Source organism: Abramis brama, assembly GCF_963993115.1.
Source record: "Abramis brama genome assembly, chromosome: 13".
Taxonomy (NCBI): domain Eukaryota; kingdom Metazoa; phylum Chordata; class Actinopteri; order Cypriniformes; family Leuciscidae; genus Abramis; species Abramis brama.
In genome coordinates this window covers 30,422,377-30,442,953 of record NC_139975.1, presented here as the reverse complement: position 1 = coordinate 30,442,953, position 20,577 = coordinate 30,422,377, and the positions used below count along the sequence as shown (strand labels likewise).

The 20,577-nt window shown below is 41.6% G+C and overlaps 1 protein-coding gene across 1 annotated transcript in view; it reads left to right on the top strand.

Moving 5' to 3' along the window:
* Positions 1 to 20,577, top strand: part of LOC311095366 (FERM and PDZ domain-containing protein 4-like) — a gene marked incomplete at its 3' end in the record, with an annotated part of 71,233 nt that overhangs the window by 42,374 nt on the left and 8,282 nt on the right. The window lies entirely within an intron of this gene.

The following is a 20,577-nucleotide window of genomic DNA, read 5'->3' as shown; positions in this document are numbered from 1 at the left end:
GACGAGGTCAGAGTATTCAATGGAAAGAGTAGGAAGAAGAGCAGGTTCGTCCTTTAACGTAACGGTCTGAACGGAGAGTGAAGAGCTGCCAGTTAAACAATTGGAGTGACATGATGAGTCCCATTTGATGATCCGAACCTCCTTCCATGAAATGAGGGGATTATGTTGGCATAACCAGGGAAGTCCAAGAATAACCGGGTTATGAGGTGATGTACTATAGAAACAAATGATCTCAGTGTGAAGAGTCCCAGTCTGTAGTTGAAGATCCACGGTGGTGTGCAGGACCCTTCCCTCACCAAGGTCCATCTAGCGCTTCCACTGCCAAATGAGAGTTGCAGGAGATTAGTGGGAGTTGTTGTTGTTGAGCAAACTCATGAGACATAAAGTTCCCAGCTGCCTCTGAGTCTAATAGAGCTGATGTGGATATACTATTGCCCTCTAGTGACAGGACTACAGGTACTTTAATACAAGAACTGGAGTGATGTGCCTGAATACATGGACTCACTGTAGAGGAACTACGAGGAGGTGGTCTTGTGGGACAAGAAGCCCTCAGATGGCCCGCTTGACTGCAGTAGAGGCAGAGATGTTGACGTATGCGGCGTTCTCATTCCTCAGGAGTCAGATGAGTATATCCGAGCTGCATGGGTTCAGATTGGAACCGCGGGATTCTCGTTTGTGACGTGGATAGTAAGTCTACAGGATTTCGCTTTGATGCAACCAACCTTAGTTTGAAGCCACTTTTTTCGCATATAAGCTCGGAGAGGCATTTATTTTAAATAAAATATGAAGAAAATATTCCAAAACAGGAAATGAAGTGCATTAAAGGTATTTAGGCTTATAATTGAAATTGGATGTGGTGACGCAATGCAACTCATATTGTTACCATGCAAAAAAAACGTGGCTCCCTTCCTGGACCTTCGGGACATCTTTACTAAACAGCAGGTTCTAAAAACCTCACTAAAAACCAGCTCAGTTATAAATCATGTCATGTTTCAAGTCATTTCAAGCTGGTTCTACTCAGACGTGACCAAAAAGTAAGTAGGTTTTATTTACTCTGTCCATTTCCACCTGTTTCCAGCAGCCATAAATAGTGTGTGCAGCGTTGTGGAAACACTGCCTCCTCTTTCATGACTTTTCAGCTGTATTTTGCTTCTACCACCCTCACATTCACAGCACGCTTTAGGGGCACATGTAAATTCACTCTTTTCACTCCTTTATCTTTTCCTTCTGTGTCTGTGAGAGCCATAGGCAAGACTACCTACAGTATTGATCTGAGATCATTAAGTGTTAGTACTAACAATCTATATATATGACAGAGGTAGCTGATAATAGGCAGCTCTGACAAATTACTCACATGGCCACCCACACAAAGCTCTGATTCGCCAGAATCACTGCCCTAACTAGGTTAAGTTTCCTCTTTATCTTTCACACTATTGCTGATGTGCCGCTGATTGTCTTGGCAGCTTGCTGTGTTTCTGTAGTATATATGCCCTGGAGAAACATACAGAGATTTTGCAGCTACAGAAAACCTTTATGTAATAATCATTGGGGTACTTTGTAAAAATGTCTAAACTATGATGGAGGGGTAACTGAACTACTACTATATAGTACAGTACATACAGTATGGGTCTGCAAGATCTTCATCTATATTCTTGTCCTGTCGGGTAAACGCATTCAGGTTTTTAACGAGTGAAAGCAAGCAAAGCTCAGACTACAGACCTACATGTTAAAGAAAAAGCAAGACTATGCAGTAAAACCAGCTTCACTTTATAGTATTTATTAACATTTACTAACTGGTTAACATTCTTTCTGGTTTCAAGTTCAACAGTTCAAGTTTGACTGATATAAGATTTTATTACAATTTTTAGAACAATTCTTTTTAATACTGTGTTTTGTTTGCTTTACCCCAAACTGTCTTTTACAGTCTTCTCTCCACCAAGAGGTTGATGGTGGTTGAAATGAGCAAGGTTTAATTAATAGACTTAGTTATGTGTGTTTCAATGCTCAGTCGGACTCTGTCTGACAACCTTGAAAGCATGAAACATTCCAATTCATCTCTCAGTTGTGAAAACATGATTATAAATGAATCGCACAAACAGAAAGAACATCAAGAACACAACTTCAAAGTATGGTTGCTCTCATGGAGCGACACACACGATTAGCAAACTTGGAAACTTTGGAATTAGACCATTTTAAAATAGAGTGAATCTGCAGAGTTTTACATTGGCAGTGTGTATAATAAACAAATTACACTGTAGATTTTAAGCAAACAAAACTAAGAGTGCTTCCTGAAATGGCCTTAGTTTATTCTTGCAAAATGTTTTGAGTTTTCTGACACAACAAATAAGTGAAAACCCCTCAAGGGCACCTCAGTCATTTCCTGCCGGTAATGTGAATCGAACCCACAACCTTCTGGTTACCAGTCTGACACTCCAACCTCCAACATGACTTACAAGCTTGGTAAGAAAAGCATAATGACTATAAAATGTTTACATTACATTATTGTGGTACAAAAACTGCCTACTGATCTAGAGTCCAGAGCAGTCTTTTTGCAATGAAGTTTGTCAATCTGTCAAAGGTTGACTTGTGTTCTTCTGTGCTGTATCTTAATTATTGGTCTATGTACACATACAGACAGATATTGTTGGCTGTTGCATCATGTCTTATTGTTGTTTTTTCAGTGTCACGCACCATGAGCACCATGTTTTTAAGACAAAGTAAAAACAGATCAATGTATGAAACTGTTAAATCGTGAGGCTCCTGTTCCATTCTGATGTAGGCATCTACCTGTTTTCAATGCAAGTAATGCTTCTTTTGTGGAAAAAGAAGATATATTTTGAAAAGTTTTTTTTTTTTTTTTTTTTTTTTTTTTTGTCCACAATGAAAGTCAGTTCAGTTTCAGTGTGGACCGCACTAAGCTGTCCGTGTTACAGTGTAATTACACCAAGTACTGAGTAATTTAAAAAAAACGTACTGTGGGGTTAGGGCTAGTTGTAAATATGCAAAATGTACTGTTCACTCATTTACTAATTGTACATATTACTATAGTAAATACATGTAACGTGTAACAAGGACACCTTTTTTTGCAAAAAAGAAAGTCATATAGGTTTGTAACAACATGAGGGTAAATAAATGATGTCAAGATATACATTTTTATCCCTTTAACTGAAAAAAAGAATCTAAAGTTAAATATTGAAGTTGGACTGTTAGCTTTAGATTGTGAGTTATGTTTCTGTGTTAGTAGCAACCTTCTGTTGCCAGATTTTTGTCCTATGGCGAATGCCTTGTGAAGAGATGCAATTAAACAAAAACAACATTTAACAGAATATACACTAATGCATTTTTATTTCCTGCAACTATAATTAGCAGTCTAGCACAATTTAAACACACTGGCGGGTTGAGCGTCGATAGATAGCTCTCAAACTTTAGCTCAGGCATCTCGGGCCCTCGACAGCTCTCTGCAAAAGATCAAGTGATTTTGATTTCCCCACACTTCTGTTTGCTGAGATAAATGCGGTAATGAAATGCTGGGACGGTGCTTCTTTCAGGGGGCGGGGTTAGAGTGCCTTGCGCCTCACATTCATTAGAGTCAGCGTGTGTGTGTGTGTGTGTGTGTGTGTGTGTGTGTGTGTACATACCGTAAGAGGCTGAAACCCCTGCAAGCCAGCCTGCTCAGCCTGCCAGATAATTGCACTCTGGCGGCCCAGGCACTTGGTATTCTCAACACACGGGCAGAAAACACACGGCCAGATAAGGCAGCTGAAAAGAACATCCATCACCCTTGGTGCAACATTAAGTCAGACAGTCCGTAAGGCTGCCTGTACCAGGCCAAGACTCCAGCCAAAAGGGAACCGTTCTGTTGTGATATAACTTATTAGATGCAAAGGAGATGCTTATATAAAGAATACAGTGTGACAAATGCATTGCTCATGTGCAGTGATGCTTGAGTAGATCACCTGTCATGCACATAGTGCTTGCTCTGCTGTTAAAGTCCCCCTGTGGTGAAAACAAGGTTTTAATGTTGTTTATATGTCTATGTGGTGTTTTTAATATGCTTTAAGACAAACCTTGTGCAAATTCATCAACACCATACAAAACTGCAGTGAACCAAAGACAAAAACACGTCTCAAAAACACGGTTTGAAATCGCTGGTGTTTCTGACGTCACAAACTACCTTGTAACCAATCAGATCAACGTGTGATCGTCAACGAGTGGATCTCTGAGCTTAGTGAGTGAGTGGAGGCGGGGCTTATTTGCATATTCATAGAACCGCGTATACTAAATGAGGCAAGGGTGTCGAGTTACATTCAAGCTATTTTAAGGCATGAAGAAATTGTTTTTCAAGGAAAAAACGTTTAAATATGTAATTTTGGTGATCAAAAAATCATCACATATGATTAGGGTTAGGTTTAAGTGTAATTATGCATAATTTATAGTTATTACTATGGTAAGTACTGTACATGTAACGTGTATTTTACAGGCACTATAAAATAGTGTTAACACTTTTTTACAACCTTGAATTTGATCTGAATTAAAATGAGTTATGTAAATTTTCACAATAAATATACAAGGTATACAGAGATTCAGTATAGAACGTAATATTTGTTGTATAGGCTTTATGTTGTATGAAAAAATAAGACGATAGATCTATTCCAAAACTAATGAGCTGCCTATTTTGAAAGCATTTCAAGACATCATAGACATTACATGTATCATTCAAGATGAGCTCAGTGAAAATGTTGATGTTAAATACACATATGCATATTAATACTTAAAAATATTGATACAAATAGTTCAATCTATTTATAAAGAACTCTTTCACCTATTGTTACAAAATCCACATTGCCAGACTGCTAGAACAACTGCTGTATGTGTGTTAATTAACACTCTCATACGCTTCATGTGAGCGCTTCATGTTTCTGTGGCTTGCTTGAATGATTGCTAACAAAGTCACCGCCTTATGTAGAGTTTCAAATCAAATCGGTAATATATGACTTATTCCATGATGGTTAACATACTGCCTAAGAAGGTACCTGCTTATGTAAACTGTAGATGTCAGAATCACATGTGAAAGTTAGTCTAGGGTTGGGGATAGATTGAATGGAAGCAATAATGTTTTCATGTACAGTTTTCCTGTTATTATTGGGCAGTTATTGATGAAAGCCACTGCCTGAAGAAAGAACCTGCTTTTGTGCCTCATTGTTTTTGTTTTAATGGTTTGGTCTTGCCTCCTTAAGGCCTGTTCACACCATAAACATTGGTATAAAGATAAAAGAATAGCAGAGCCAACAGCATAACTATAACAATAAAGATCCAGAGGAACGATATCATTGGAATCACTTTCAAGCTGATGAACGATAAAAACATTGACAGCCAATCAGAATCCATTCTGAGTATTTAAAGTGACAGACAAAACTGCAGCACGTGCTTAGAATAAACAGAATGGTATCGTGCATTGGTGTGGACACTAATATAGTTATCGTCATAGTTATTGTTCTTCGTGTGAACAGGCCTTTACTTTCGGAGTGTTATATGTGTTACCTTTCTTGTCTATGAACTCTTAAGTTACTTCCTTTCTGTTCTCCATTTCTTAGTCAGTTTGTAGTCTTTTCATTGACAATCCATTTACTTTTTCCCCAGGTGTCTTGATTCCCTGCTATCTTGTTAGCTCCTCTGTGTATAACTAGCCCCAGGTTTCAGTCAGTGTCAGTCGATGTCTTCGCTTGGTTTGTCAAGTCCGTGTTTGCTTTGTTTCCCCAGTGTATAGTTTACCTTTTGTTTCTTTAATAAATACTGCTTGCACTCTTCCCAGACAGAGAGCAGAGGAGCTGGTGAATAAGTGAAGTTTGCAATTGACCGTCAAATCTTGAGGCATCAGATTTTTAAGTCAACATGACATCCATTTTAGCTGTTTAACTGACTTATTTCTGAGTGCAACAGAACATTGATTCAATTGAGCATTGATTTCATCCATCAGATAGTTGATTGTATAGAAAAGCGGGAAAGCGGCCTTATGTCAGTGAATAAGAAAGCTAGTGGAGGTGGAAGTTATTATATTTTGAAGAAAAATTTACAAAACAATGTTTGGAATAAATCATGTACAATAAGGTTAGAAATGTGTATTAGGACAGTAAATGGAGAGAATTTTGAATAATGTTGACTTTGCAGACGTGTATATTCTGCTGAGCACCTTATGCAACCGAGTGAATGTTTGCCTCCCACCTAAAGTTGTATAAATCACTAGAAATGTCACATCGACAGTCAAGCCATGTAAGCAGTCCAGGATTTGAAGCCCTGTGCTGAAATGCACATTCCCCTCAATAGTCTACAGTGATGAGCCTCAGAGGACTTGAACTATGAGACTTTTGTAAATAAATAAATAAATCAAATTAAATAAATGTTTTGTTAGTATTTATAATAACCAGACCAGTGCCGGTCCTAGACTTCTAGGGGCCCTAAGCAAAACTTTGTCCAAGAGCCCCTGTTAGTGTGTTCATAAAAACCCCAAAATGACACCCAACCCCTTAATCTGTTCTTTCAGAGCAGTTTCACTGTCAACAAACCGAGAGTTGAAACATTCAGTAATGAAAAAAAAAACAAAAAAAAACAGGGCAAATACAACTGAAAAAGAATATGCATGGAATTAACAATTTAGCCTAGTACTATGTAACGATATTAGCTCAAAAGGGAAATATTAATAATAATCCATAATTACTAATTATGATTAATTATTAATATTTGGGTCAGTTAATTAGATTAACTTTGAGGTAAGCCAATTAATATTACAATCAATTAATCAGTTCCAACAAACTCTTTGATTATTCATTTATTCTAAGAAAAGGGTATCTTTCATGGTCACTGAAAAATAATTATTCCTTAGCCTGTACAGCAATTAGAGCATACTGTAACAAGATCAAGATCGTAAAAAGGGACTTTGTATGCAAACAGAGGATCAGGAATCAAAATCATAATTGTGCACAAGTTTTATTAACTAAATCACAAACATAACTAACACTAAACAAACATAAATACATTCATACATCCATACATACATGCATAGGTAAAGGGGTGAGTGATGTGGAACCGGAAACAGGAAATAGAACTATGGAGCAAGATCTACTTCAGTATGAAAAGAACCATCAGCTGATCATTTTCAGAACACCTCATTAAATTGATATACTGTACTTGCATGGTCAATTCTTGAAGTGGTTGAAGATTGAATTCGTCGTTGGGTCCTTGAGTGTCAAAAGTCATGGTGCAAGTTGCAATCGTTTCTTCTCCGTTGGATGAAGAAGATAGGATGAACTGGTATTGTCGCTGTTCTCATGGCTGGAGTGCAGATTGTGGCCTACACGTTCTGGGCCGGCAGGGCACAAAGAGCACATGGTGAAAGTTGCGAGGGACTTCGTCCGTATTGAATGACATCACTGAACTCCTGAAATTGTCCTTGATGCTGGAGTGAGCACATGTCCTGGATGCTTCGAAGCCTCCTGCCCTGGGCCTGTTGAGGCCATGCTGGAACACACGGCATCCTTAAGGCAAGAGTTGTCCGTTTCCTTCTTGGTTGGATTTAAGAAAGGCAGGCTGACTTGGCCTGCAGAGGCCTGCAGGGCCCAGTGGGGGGAAAGGGGTCCCCCCCAACCCCCCAAACACCCACCCCCTCCGGATTCACTTGGAGCTGCAGTTTAGGTCCTAGCTAAGAGGCCGGATCTTGTGGTCAGTGACTTTTAAAGCGTGAAGATGGCACACCCATTTGGAATTATAAGAGCCAATAAGAAGTGTCTTCCTTTGGAGGGAAAATGTCTTTTTTTTTTATGACCTTTGTTCAAGCATGCTCATTTGCTATGTGTACTTTCATTGGGTGTTTAAGAAAAGAATCTTCAAGATTCTTATAATTCTAATGCGTCACAAAGTTAGCAAAATGTAATGTAAATTAACAAATTGGGGACGCAGATTGGAGTTTATAGAGACCAAATACGCCACACATCTGATTTTGGTAAACCATAGTATGCAACAAAGTCTGAAAATCATGAGGTGGGAAGATTAGATACATGTCTACACATTTCTCAAGAGGTTATACATAGGATACATGTGATTAATAGGGTTTATCTCTCCTTCTCAGCGAGAATTAAGTGAGAGTCCCGTTTTGGTTGTATAATCAAATATCAAAGTATATACATAATGGTACACAAGCCAGTAAATCATTCACACAGTTTCTGGGATGCATGCTCATTTATAGATCCATTTGTCTACGATTAAATGAACGCAGGAGAGTTTGTTCTGATATCTGTGGCAGAGTTAGTTACTTGTTAGCATTCCTAAGAGTCATAAAAAACATCCTATCTGATCGCGGCCACGGCAACCAGGCCCCTTTCGCCCGCCTGGGGGGGGGGTTGGGACCACAGCTCTCAGATGGAAGTTTTTTTAAAGATCTGTTTGTGCATATGCCAAATAATTGTGTCTGATTTGTCTCAGTCGCTACAACTAATAATATGACTAATTATCTTGTTTTAATTTGTTGTGTAACATTAAATGAGAGCAGCAGGTTTGTTAGGCTGCTGTCACTTTAAGACCAAATGCATAGACCTAATAAACTGACAAGCTTTCGATTACTTTCCCAGCTGTTTATGTTCACTTAAGACACAACTGAATGCGTTTAAGTTGAAAAGTCCCCAAGATGCACATTTTGACATATTTTTGCATGCATTTGTCCGTTTAAGCGCCACACCTGAAGCCCAAAGTAGCTTGTCCGTGTTTCTCTCCATCTCGGATCGCACGGGCAGAAAGCTGTCTGTTGAATAGCATGTCTTTCACAGCTTAATACGCTTTTACACGTGACATTACATGATTCGACTGATTTGATGTCATGAACAGGTGACAGAGCGCCGCTTCAAAGGAACAGAAAGCGGCATCATGTTTTCATAATCGTTTGAAGCCAAAATCAAACATGAACCTAAAGCACAGCCCCATATCATTCTCGAGAGCAAGGGGGACCCCTGGTGGTCCGGGGGCCCAACGCAACTTGCGTACTGTGCGTACAGGGAGGACCGACACTGAACCAGACTTTCAGAAATATGCTCTAGTCAAGTTTACCATTGATTAATTGTGACTTGATTACTCTTACAACGACAATAATTTTAACAGAATGACAGGATGGAAATAAAGAGGGATTGATGGTTTATGTGAGGGTGTCACATTTAAGATCATTTTGAAATCTTTTAAGCATTTTGAATGTTTTGAAAGCCTCAAATCCATTGTTAATACTTAATAATGTTTGCTCTATTTTTACCTACCAAAAGTCACTTGTTAAAAAGATTTTACAACTGGCTAACAGGATGGAAAGGGATATGTTAGTATGCTATTCTCAAGTCAAGCATTGAGGACTGTAAGAAAAAATGATGTGGATGTCGAAGATCTCAGAAATGAAGTTTATTACAGCATAGCAGTGGCAAGGTACACGAAGCACCTTGGGTTCACCGGCGTCAGAATGAACCCAGAACATCCAAATCGTAAATCTTTTATCCTGTTACAGTTTACCACTCTTAATGTAAATGAAGTTGATCTTGTTGTAACAGCTGTGGTCTGTATGTTAATGAAGTTGTGACACCCATTGTCTGAGAAGGTTCTCTGTGTCCCACACCCATTCCCATTCTACAACTGACTACCATTTGTTCAGGATGTGAGCTTATTCTAAAATATATTTTGGAGTGGAATCTGGGTCGAGACAGGAAAAACCTACAGTATAAAATGATTAGCAATTAAAACAATATTACCAAGAAAACAGGATTGATTCAAAAGGGAAATTGAAAAACGCCTGGAATATTTAGTAATTATTTTGAATACCTTTAACTAATATTTTCATAGTATTAGTTAACAGTATTTTCATAATTAAAAATGTTTGAGTTTAACATTTTATCCAATATATTATGCCAGATGTAGTGAGGACACTAACATGTACACAATAATAGGAATGATCCGACATATCAACCTCCGTATGGACGGATTTATGGGTGGGCGATATGATCAAATCCTTATTTCACGACATTATAAATTTTATTTCATGATAACGATATCACAATAAAGTTATTTTGTGTTATTTTATCTAATTTCTGTTATCAAAAATAAGAAAAAGGAAGCCATTAATGACTCAGAGCAGCAGGTTTATTAGGCTGCTGTCACTTTAAGACCAAAAACGCACAGATCCATTATTCTGATACACATATGGCTTAAACTCAACTGTTTACTTTCTCTTGAGACATAACCAGCTGTGTTTACATTAATACTCCACACAATGGGCATTTTGACGTAATTGCATGTGTATTCGACCATTCAAGCGCAATAAGACGTGAAATAGAACTGAATTCGCGACCTCATGCCAAGACTCATGCTTTCTGTGCAGGCGCTTCAGCTGCTTATTGTGCTTAATAACACCTTTTAACATCGAGCACGTCCCAAATTCGCGATCGCCTTCTGAGAAAGGCATTCCGTGCGCAGAAGGTTCATTTTCAGGATATATTGCGCATCAAGCACGTCCGCTCTTTATATTCTCACTAATGCATTTCATCACTGTCAAGTGTCAATAGTGCTGTATACCGGGATTTACACAATTTAGCTAAATCTCTGAAGATGGCAATATATATCAACATACCATAAATGGATTAATTACTGTTGCTTATGAGAGCACTCAGCATGATGTCTCATCTACAAACTAGACAATTTTTAATAAGACATCACTGTATGTGCAGTCATTTATGCAGAGTAGATTGATAGGGAGCCAGTGTTGAGGTGTGTTTTCCCAATCCACACATATTGTTTCCTGTCAGTAAGGAAAAAACAGACTGAAGACTGAAGCCTGGACACTGTTATACTAATGACTTCAACTTTGACTCACTTTGTCACTTCATAGCTCAATCAGTGTGTAAACCGTATTCTCCCTTTCTTAGTCAAAGCATGCCAGTCACGAGCAAGACACTGACAGGAGAAACCTGTGGAGCTCCTCTGACGGGTGACAGAGAAATGTCCCATCCAGAGACCTGCTTCAAAACCACTCTCAGCCCACATAACGTCATAGGCGGCAACTTACCTTATTATTATGAGGGCCAATGGCTCCCTATGTGAGAGCTTTTGCTGAAGGAAACTTTCCACTCTCATCTGCCAGTGTTGATGTGATCTGTGCAAATATCCATCACTCACATCTCGACCCACCCTCAGCACTTTACAGTGTCTCATTCTTCATTTCCCCTTGCCGCCCACATCTAGTCTGTTTGTTCCAGATGAAACCCTCATTCTCTTTGACAAATGCACAGTTCATCATGCTAATGTGTTTTGGGAAGCATTTGTTGTCTGGAAAGTCATTGCCTATCTAACTGTTAATTGTCTGTTTCATTAGTTTGGATTTTGCACTATAAGTTGCTTTATTCGTCTTGACTAGGCCTTTGGAGCACAAACAAATGAATAAATAGGTTACAAAACAGCATACTTGTTGGACTAATAGTGGTGGTTGAATGGAGCAGTAGAGTTTTCATGTCCAGTGTGTATAAATGTCTGATCAGCAGGGCTGTTAAAATTGTACAATTATTGATGAAAAACACAGCCCAAAGCAAGAAACTGTCCGTGTTTCCGGGTGGTTTTGTTATGTTGGTTTGAATGTCTTATTTCAGGGTTATGTTTTGAAGAAATGTTGACTAAGCTCTACAAGGAACACTAAAGATCTTGCCTGCTTACTTTAGAATAAAGATCAAATCTTCACAAAATTTCATAGTAAACATGGAACTGCATTCATAACCCATTTTACTTCCAAAATACAAAACAATATGAATACAATATGATATTTAATGTGTTTTGTGGTATTTTTAGCCTTTGTGAATTGCCTGAATGGTGAAATGTGGACATTTAGCATGTAATAACTGTCCTATTATTGGTACTTTGACCTCAAACTGCATGCCCAGAATTAATCTATTCAAATAAATATTGTATTGAGCTTTAATAAACGATCTGTGTGGTTTGCACACATAGGATAGCCTGACATTATTTATATATTGTGCCAGAAAAAAATCCTTAAATCCTGTTATATTCATAAAAAGAGGCTGCACAACCTCTAATCTCTCTATTCCGCTTGGAAAGATGCTCTGTCAGGGGTTGGTGAATATTCTTCTACATCATGTACGCTGCTTAAAGGAGACAGGGTTGTTCCCAGATGCTGCAAGCAATTTATTTTAAGCATTACAATCCATTTGACCCCGAGATAAATCTTTCACTATTCCTTTTTTGCTGCTTTATGAAATACAATATCTGTGTAACACACAATACCTCTGCAGACATTTTAATCTTGCTTTTAGACCGAGATTGATTTACTCTTTAAACCCACTGCAATCTTACTAACATGTGGATCACTTTGAGTAGGAAATACATTGAGTCTCTGGTTGGGTCCTTTAGTGTTTTGGTGACCAACCGAGGTTGAGTTTGGCACATTTTGTGTCTTCTTACTCAAACACACTTAATTCATCAGCTTGTCACTAGAGACTTTAAAGCATTTGTCAGACTGATTTTTGAGCACATCCGATACTAATCCGATCATACAAGAGAGATGTGTGAAGAGTGATGTGTAATGAAATTTGAATTGCTTGATAAAAACATCAGCTTTTACATCATCTCTGCTTGTTTACATTAAACTAAAATATGGAGTGTATTTCTTGCCCAGCCTAAAATCCTTTCCATTATTCACCATCCACCATTATTAAAAATTACATCCTGCAGTAACATTCACCAGCAAAACACTAATTAACATGATGACTCACTGGAAGCACTTATCTTTTGTATTGGGAAGCAGCTGTAAGTTTAGGCTACTGTGAGCGTGCTGCTTTTAAAGATGAACATCACTGTTTTTGTTGCCTTTCCAAACTTCTGTCTCTTAATGTCACAATACAGCTGTAAGGCTTTGAGCTGAAGTAAGTTCACAGTAGGGCAGCATTGATGAACGAATAATGCATACATGTTAAATGAATAGCAACCCTTCCTTGTTGTAATGTAATCTGCATCTGAGATGAATGTAGCAGACAACTACCATTCACTGCTCTCAAATCACAAATTATATAACCTGACAGCAAATCGACCAGAAAATTAACTAGGACTGCACAATTAATAACAAAATAATAAAACTTGCAATAATCAACATTACTATTCACTTATCATTGAAAGTGTTGATTACATCATTCCATTTAGGTCTACAGTTGTGTCAAAGGTTTCTATCTACACACACACACACACACACACACACACACACACACACACACACACACACACACACACACACACAAATTTCAGTGGTTAGAACATTATTACCAATCACAGGCATGTCCAATGAGCAATCCACTGGCAAATCTCAGGTATAAACATTTAATTTAGTCATTTACCGAAAGCTTTTATCTTACACTCACAAGGAACATCACAAGTAATATATTACACTAGAACCTTACACTAGTCTTAAGAGTTACCAAGAGTACAGAAGCTAGATCAGAAGTAAAAGTTCAAAAAACAAAAGATATTATGTCCCTATTATGCTATTTTAAAGGTTCCTCATTTTGTTTTGGAGTCTCCTACAATAGGGTTAATAAATAATAACATTTTCTCATAATATGCATTGTAGCATCACCTCTTTTCTCAGTGTCTGAAGCGGTTTAATAAAGAGTTCAGTCTCTCTAAATCCCACCTTTCTCTGATTGGTTAGACGGCCCAGTCTGTTGTGATTGGTCTACTCTGCTCTGATTGGTTAGACGGCTCAGGTTGTTGTTATTGGTCTACTCTGCTCTGATTGGTCAGACGGCCCAGTCTGTTGTGATTGGTCTACTCTGCTCTGATTGGTCAGACAGCCCAGTCTGTTGTGATTGGTCTACTCTGCTCTGATTGGTCAGATGGCCCAGTCTGTTGTGATTGGTCTAGTCTGCTCTGATTGGTCAGACGGCCCAGTCTGTTGTGATTGGTCTACTCTGCTCTGATTGGTCAGATGGCCCAGTCTGTTGTGATTGGTCTAGTCTGCTCTGATTGGTCAGACGGCTCAGTCTGCTGTGATTGGTCTAACTCTGTTCTGATTGGTCAGACGGCTCAGTCTGCTGTGATTGGTCTAACTCTGCTCTGATTGGTCAGATGGCCCAGTCTTTAGTGACTGTTCTACCGCGTACAGCGTGTGTTGGAAATCAAACACCGAATACCATATCTGAAATGAATTTCAGCTCCGGATATTCCTCGGCACTTGATACACAGTGATACGAACAGTAACAATGGCGTAAATTCCAGCACGAGTCCTCATCCTTTAAAAAGTACAAGCAAAGTGGATTTACTATTGCAGCAAAGAAAATGTACTCGGTTACTAACGTAACCTCTGTTCTCTCTAGAGAGGGAACGAGTACTGCGTAATATCTTAAGCTATGGGGAAATCTAGAGAGAACAGAGGTTACGTTAGTAACCGAGTACGTTCTCTTACGAGAGGTTCTCTCGTACTGCGTAATATCTTATGCAATGGGGAACACAGTGTAAAACGCTGTGCAAGCTGAGATCCAATACCAAAGTCCCAAGGGCAAGTGCCCCGAGCTCATATAGTACATGATCATCAGGGACTCGCAGAGAGTCCAGGAAGAGAGGCTAGAATAGCATCATTCCTGTAATAAACAGCATCCTATAAGGAGCAATTATATTGATTAGTGTTCCACACAGCCAGGGCGAAAAACTCGGCCTGGTCTGATGAATATTATGGGTCTTACACACTGCCCATAGAGTTGCATGATCGATCAGCGAGCGTCGCTCAAGCAGTTTCAGTAATCTGGGCCGATAGCATCGGGGCAGACAATACTGATCTATTAGACTAGACCTCTAGGTTATAAAACCTTATAAATGTAGACGGGGAGGCCCAGCCTGCCGCCATACAGATATCTTGCAAGGCAATCCCACTAGACCAAGCCCACGACGAGGCCATGTCTCTTGTGGAGTGCGCTCTGACACCTAACGGGCACTGCGGGCCCTTAGAAGCGTAAGCCAGCGCTATAGCATCAACTATCCGTCTGGATAGGCTCTGTTTCAACACGGCTAGTCCCTTAGAACGTCCGTAGAACGAGACAAAGAGCTGCTCTGTCTATCTGAAGACAGTCGAGTGAGACACATAAGCACTTAACGCCCTGACCGGGCAAAGGAAGCTCGCGTCCTTCTCCTCATTAGAGACCGGCAGGGCCGACAGGGAAATCACCTGAGCCCTAAACGGTGTGTTGAGGGATTTAGGAACGTATCCGTGCCTCGGTTTGAGTATGACTTTCGAGTCATTTGGCCCAAACTCCATACATGTCGCGCTCACTGAGAGCGCTTGTAAGTCCCCTATGCGCTTCACTGAAGCGAGAGCCAGAAGAAACACTGTCTTGAAAGACAAGTGTTTAATATCTATTGATTAGATTGGCTCGAATGGGGCACCTTTCATGGCTTCCAAGACTGTAGAAAGGTCCCACATGGGAACTGAGGGAGGTCTGGGAGGATTTAACCTCTTAGCTCCTCTAAGGAAGCGAATGACCAGATCGTTCCTTCCAAGTGACTGCCAAGCGTCGGTTTACTAAACGCTGCTATGGCCGCCACATAAACCTTGAGCGTGGATGGGGTTCTGCCCTTATCCAGTAGCTCTTGCAGGAAGGAGAGAACCTCCATCACCCCACAATTTGGGGGTGATATGCCACAGGCTGTGCACCAGCTAGAGAACACAGACCATTTTGAGGAATAGAGCCGTCTCGTAGAGGGGGCCCTAGCCTGCATGATCGTGTTTAACACTCCCACCGGGAGGTTAGCGGGTACCCGTTGATGGCCCACGCATGTAGGGACCAAAGCTACGGGCGAGGATGCCAGATCGAGCCCTTGGCCTGAGAGAGGAGGTCCCTCCTCACTGGTATTGGCCATGGGGCAGTGCTTGTCAGCTGCATCAGAAACCGGGAACCAAGTCTGGTTCTTCCAGAACGGAGCCACTAGTAGCACTGAGCATCCGTTTTCCCTGATCCGCTCTAATACCTGAGGTAGGAGCGTGACGGGGGGAAAAGCATTGGCCAGCGCATCCGGACAGTGAAAAACTCCGGACAGTGAGCGTTTTCCTGAGACGCAAACAGGTCTACTTCCGCTCTGCCGAATGTCTCCCACAGCAGCTGGACTGTCTGCGGGTGTAGAGACCATTCTCCTGCTGGAACATTGTTCCTGGACAGTCTGTCTGGTCCCACATTCAGGTGGCCAGGCACATGCGCTGCTCTCAACGAGAGCAGATTGTGCTGAGCCCAGACCCAGGCGCTCTGTCAGCTTGTAAAGGTTTCGGGACCTGATACCTCCTTGGCGATTTATATAGGCCACCACTGACACGTTGTCCGAACGAACCAAGACGTGGTGTCCTTTTATCTGGGGACAAAAGCGCCTCAGCGCGTTGTCGACTGCCATCATTTCCAAGCAGTTTAAGTGTAGAAGCTTTTCCCGTTCTGACCACTGGCCAAGAACGCTCGAGACAGGCCAAACGGTAGGACTGTGTATTGATATGCCTGGCCCTCGAAGGCGAATCTCAAAAATCGCCTGTGACGTGACGCTATTTGTATTTGGAAATACGCGTCCTTCAGATCTATTGACATAAACCAGTCCCCTTGGCGAATTTGCGCAAGGATTTTCCTGGTTGCGAGCATTCTGAACCAGCGTTTCGAAAGCGCTTTGTTCAGCTGTCTTAGATCTAGAATGGGTCTGAGACCACCGTCTTTTTTCGGTACCAGAAAATATCTGCTGTACAGACCCCCTTCGCTCTGAGCTTGAGATAAAGGCTCTATAGCCCCTTTGCTCAGCAGTTTCGCAATTTCGGTTCGAAGTAGATGTGCTACTTCCTTTTCTACCGTAGTTTCGTATCGCGCTGCGCAAAAAAAATGGCCTCTTTTTATAATGTTCAGCACCCATTCTGATACCCCGGGAAGCTTTGCCCACGCATTTGCATGAATAGCTAGGGGTTGAATGAGATCTGGGCTCTGGCTTGCGACATGGTGGCCGGAGAGCTTCGGTATGCTGTAACATAGAAACATGCTGAGAGAGAGCGAGCGGGACGAGCCCCGTGGGGCTTGTCATGTCTGTGAGTGAATGTGGGCGCGGGACAGCAGGCACATTTACTACACTGAAAACACCGTCTGCTTGAGCTGACTGTATGTGCGTTGGTTTCGTTTTTACAGAAAACGTGAGACATGCAGTGTGTAGTGTTTGTGGGCACTGGGTCGTGGGCACATTCACTACGTTTAATGCACAATCGACATGAGTCGATTTTATGTGTGCGAGCCCTGTGTGGCGGGCTGTGCTTGTGTGTAGGAATGAGCACTGGGCTGTGGGCATTTTTACTACACTCATAACATCATCGGCCATGGCCAGAATACCAGAAAATACACTCTTTATGAGATTTATCTGGGTCGCCGTAAAGACGGCGTTTGTGTGCAGGCAAATGGGCTGTAGTACCGGCTTGTTTTCTGCTAAATACACTGGAACAGTCGCATTTTCTGGAACTGAACGAGCGGGAAGTTTTGGTGAAAGTCTGGCCACAGCGGGACTTGAACACTGTCGCTTTCCTAGGCGGGCTAGGAAGACTTTGAGGCCTCGTTTTTAGAAACGGTGTTTGGGTGCAGGCGAGCGGGTTGTACAACGCACTCGTTGGCTGCAAAATACACATCTGCAGTCGCCTTTTTAAGGGAACTTGACAGAGCGAAAGCCTTGACGGCATAATTTTATCTGCCGGTAGACCCGGGATTCGAACACGGGTCTCTGGCGCAAAAGTCTAAAATTCCGCCACTGAGCCACAGGGGGAAACACATAAGCTTTCAGTTAGCGTGAGCATATAAGAGAGCGTCAACACGTCTTGTGACGGCGTTTGTTTGCAGGCGTGCATGTATTATAACAGGCTCGTTTACTGCAATATTGACATTTCCAGTCGCCTGACCTTCAGAGGGGACTGAGAAATGTGTGAGAAAAAGGAGGTTGGTCTGGCCTCGGCGGGACTAAAAACACTCTTTCCTCCTTTCGCTGGCGACACACGCGAATGGGGCGCGAGGGCGGGGTAGCTTTCTTGTAACGTAAAGAAAACTAGCCCAGTGACCGTCCGTTTCTGACATCCCTTACGAACGGCGCAGTTTGCGCGGCACGAGCAAAGGGAGAGAGAGCGGGAAGAGAGAGAGTGTCATCATGTTTTGCTTCGGCGTTTGTTTGCAGGCGTGCGTGTATTATAACAGGTTCGTTTGCTGCAATATTGATATTTCCAGTCGCCTGAACTTAAGAGGGGACTGAGAAATGTGTGAGAAATGGAGGTTAGTCCGGCCTCGGCGGGACTAAAAACACTCTCTTTTCTCCTTTCGCCGGTGAGTGACGCGTGAATGGGGTGCAAGGGCGGGGTAGCTTTCTTGTAACGTAAAGAAAACTAGCCCCGGGGCCGTCCGCTCCTGACCTCTCTTGTGAACGGCGCAGTTTGCGCGGCTCAAACAGAGGGAGAGCAGGTATCATCCCCCACAGACGCGGCTTCTTGGTCGATATCCACGACGGAAGGGGCGGCAGACGGCGGCCGCTGTCCATCAGGAAGAGACTCTAGCAAAGCGGGTGAAGCAGGCGGGCAAGCTTTTGCGGGTTGGGGGAGGTTCCGGGACCCGTTGAGCACAACGCTTTTATGGCGCGGTACCGCGGCGGGCGGAGGTGCAGTCTTAGAGAAGGATGCCAGGTGAGTCCTCAGAGTCGCCATAGGCAGTAGCTCACAGTGAGGGCAGCCGCCGTCATCGAGCGCGAGAGCTGCGTGATCCTCACCCAGGCAGGAAAGGGGCATCTTGAAAAAGACGCCCGGCTCTTTTAGTGCAATGAGAGTGTGTGTCGCGGTGGCGAACACACACACACACACACACACAAAACACAGTAGCAGAGAAAAGGATATAACGCCGGATAGCGCAGCATGAACAGCGACTGAAGGCGGCGCGGCCAGCGGCTTCAGATGCAAGGCTCGTCCCGCTGAAAGGCTTTCTCTGGCGGCGCAGCTTCTTTCTCTCAGGATCCAGCGATGCGTGAGCTCCGCTGAAGAGATGAAAAATCAGATTACCAGCCTGTCGAGCTATATTTATAGGCCCAGACCACACCTGTTTTGGCGGGACGTGACGCAGTGGGCGCGAAGCACGAAGGGGCCTCTCGATAGGCTGCTGCAGTTGCCGCAGGGCAGCCAATAGGCGCGCGAGCCGTCTTGCCTATGTCTGCATGCTGCCGCAACGCGTTTTACATTATTCCAAAATTAAGGATAATTTCTGGCTTCGGTATCTCGCGGAAAAGACATTTCCCCATAGCGTAAGATATTATGCAGTATGAGAGAACCTCTCGTAAGAGAACAGCATCTTCTCGACAAGAACAAAATTAACCAGACTTTTCAGGTCTCAGCTACAGTGTTTGAGGGTCAAAGTAGATGTTATTGCAGATGTGTTACAAACCTACGTAGATTTTTAACAAGAAGTAAGACTGAAATTGCTGATGACTCGTTTCAGCAGTTCAAAACTTTATTTATTGTGCACTTTGATTTTTGAAACTTTGCAGACATTTTACATTAACAAACAGCTGTATTACACACTGTCTCCCTCGGGCCGTACTCCGTGGTCCCACTAGCTGCACCACCTGTCCGTGGCTGTAAATATATTATTTATTAAAAAAAAATCAATAACAGTTTTGTTTTTCATGTTGCTAAGACCAATGGGAAGTCACTGTTCAGTTACTGTGTTGATTTACTTATGTATAAAACAATATTCAGTATTCAGAAGCAAGTTTTTAGTTTATTTTTTATGTGTGCATAAAGAATATGGCATGCAATAGCAATGTAATATTGCGGTTCGGGGTATGTTTACTAATTCTAAGTATGTGCAATAGTTTGCCCTACCAATACACAGTAACAATTATAATTAATAATCATACAACAACTGTTTTTTAGTCTTTGTGGAAAATGCTTTTAGTTGTTAGTAATATTCTAGTATATTATATTTTATATTATATAGTATAATATTTCTCTTGAAATCAAGGAGCCAATATTGAGAAATTGAGAAATGTGTTATAGCAATTGTAAAAAAAAAAAAAACACTGTAGCACATCACCCAGAGTTGATAGAAATCCTATCAATGACAATGACAGCACATTGAAGCATTAAACAGAAAATGTATCTTGTTTAAAGAGTCAGATAGGGCCACAGGACCTTAATGAAGCCATTTTTAAATATTCACCCAAAGGTACTGGTTTCACATTCGGGTTGTCGGCCATTGCAGCCACATTTTGAAACTCACAAACTGAAAGAGAAGTGGGGACATGCCTTAGGGCTCTGCTTGAGCTCCTATTGAAAATCTATTTTAAAATGATAAATAGTAGATAGTGGGAATAATTCAGTTATACTACTTGAAGTGGGACTATTCCAAGTAGCAGATGGGCTTAAAATGTTGCCTCTAGACAGCTGAATCATGACCTTTTGTAGTAAGCATGGCCTCTATTGGGTTAAAACTGCATCAGCATGGGTAAATTAGATGCCATGTTAAAGAGAAACAT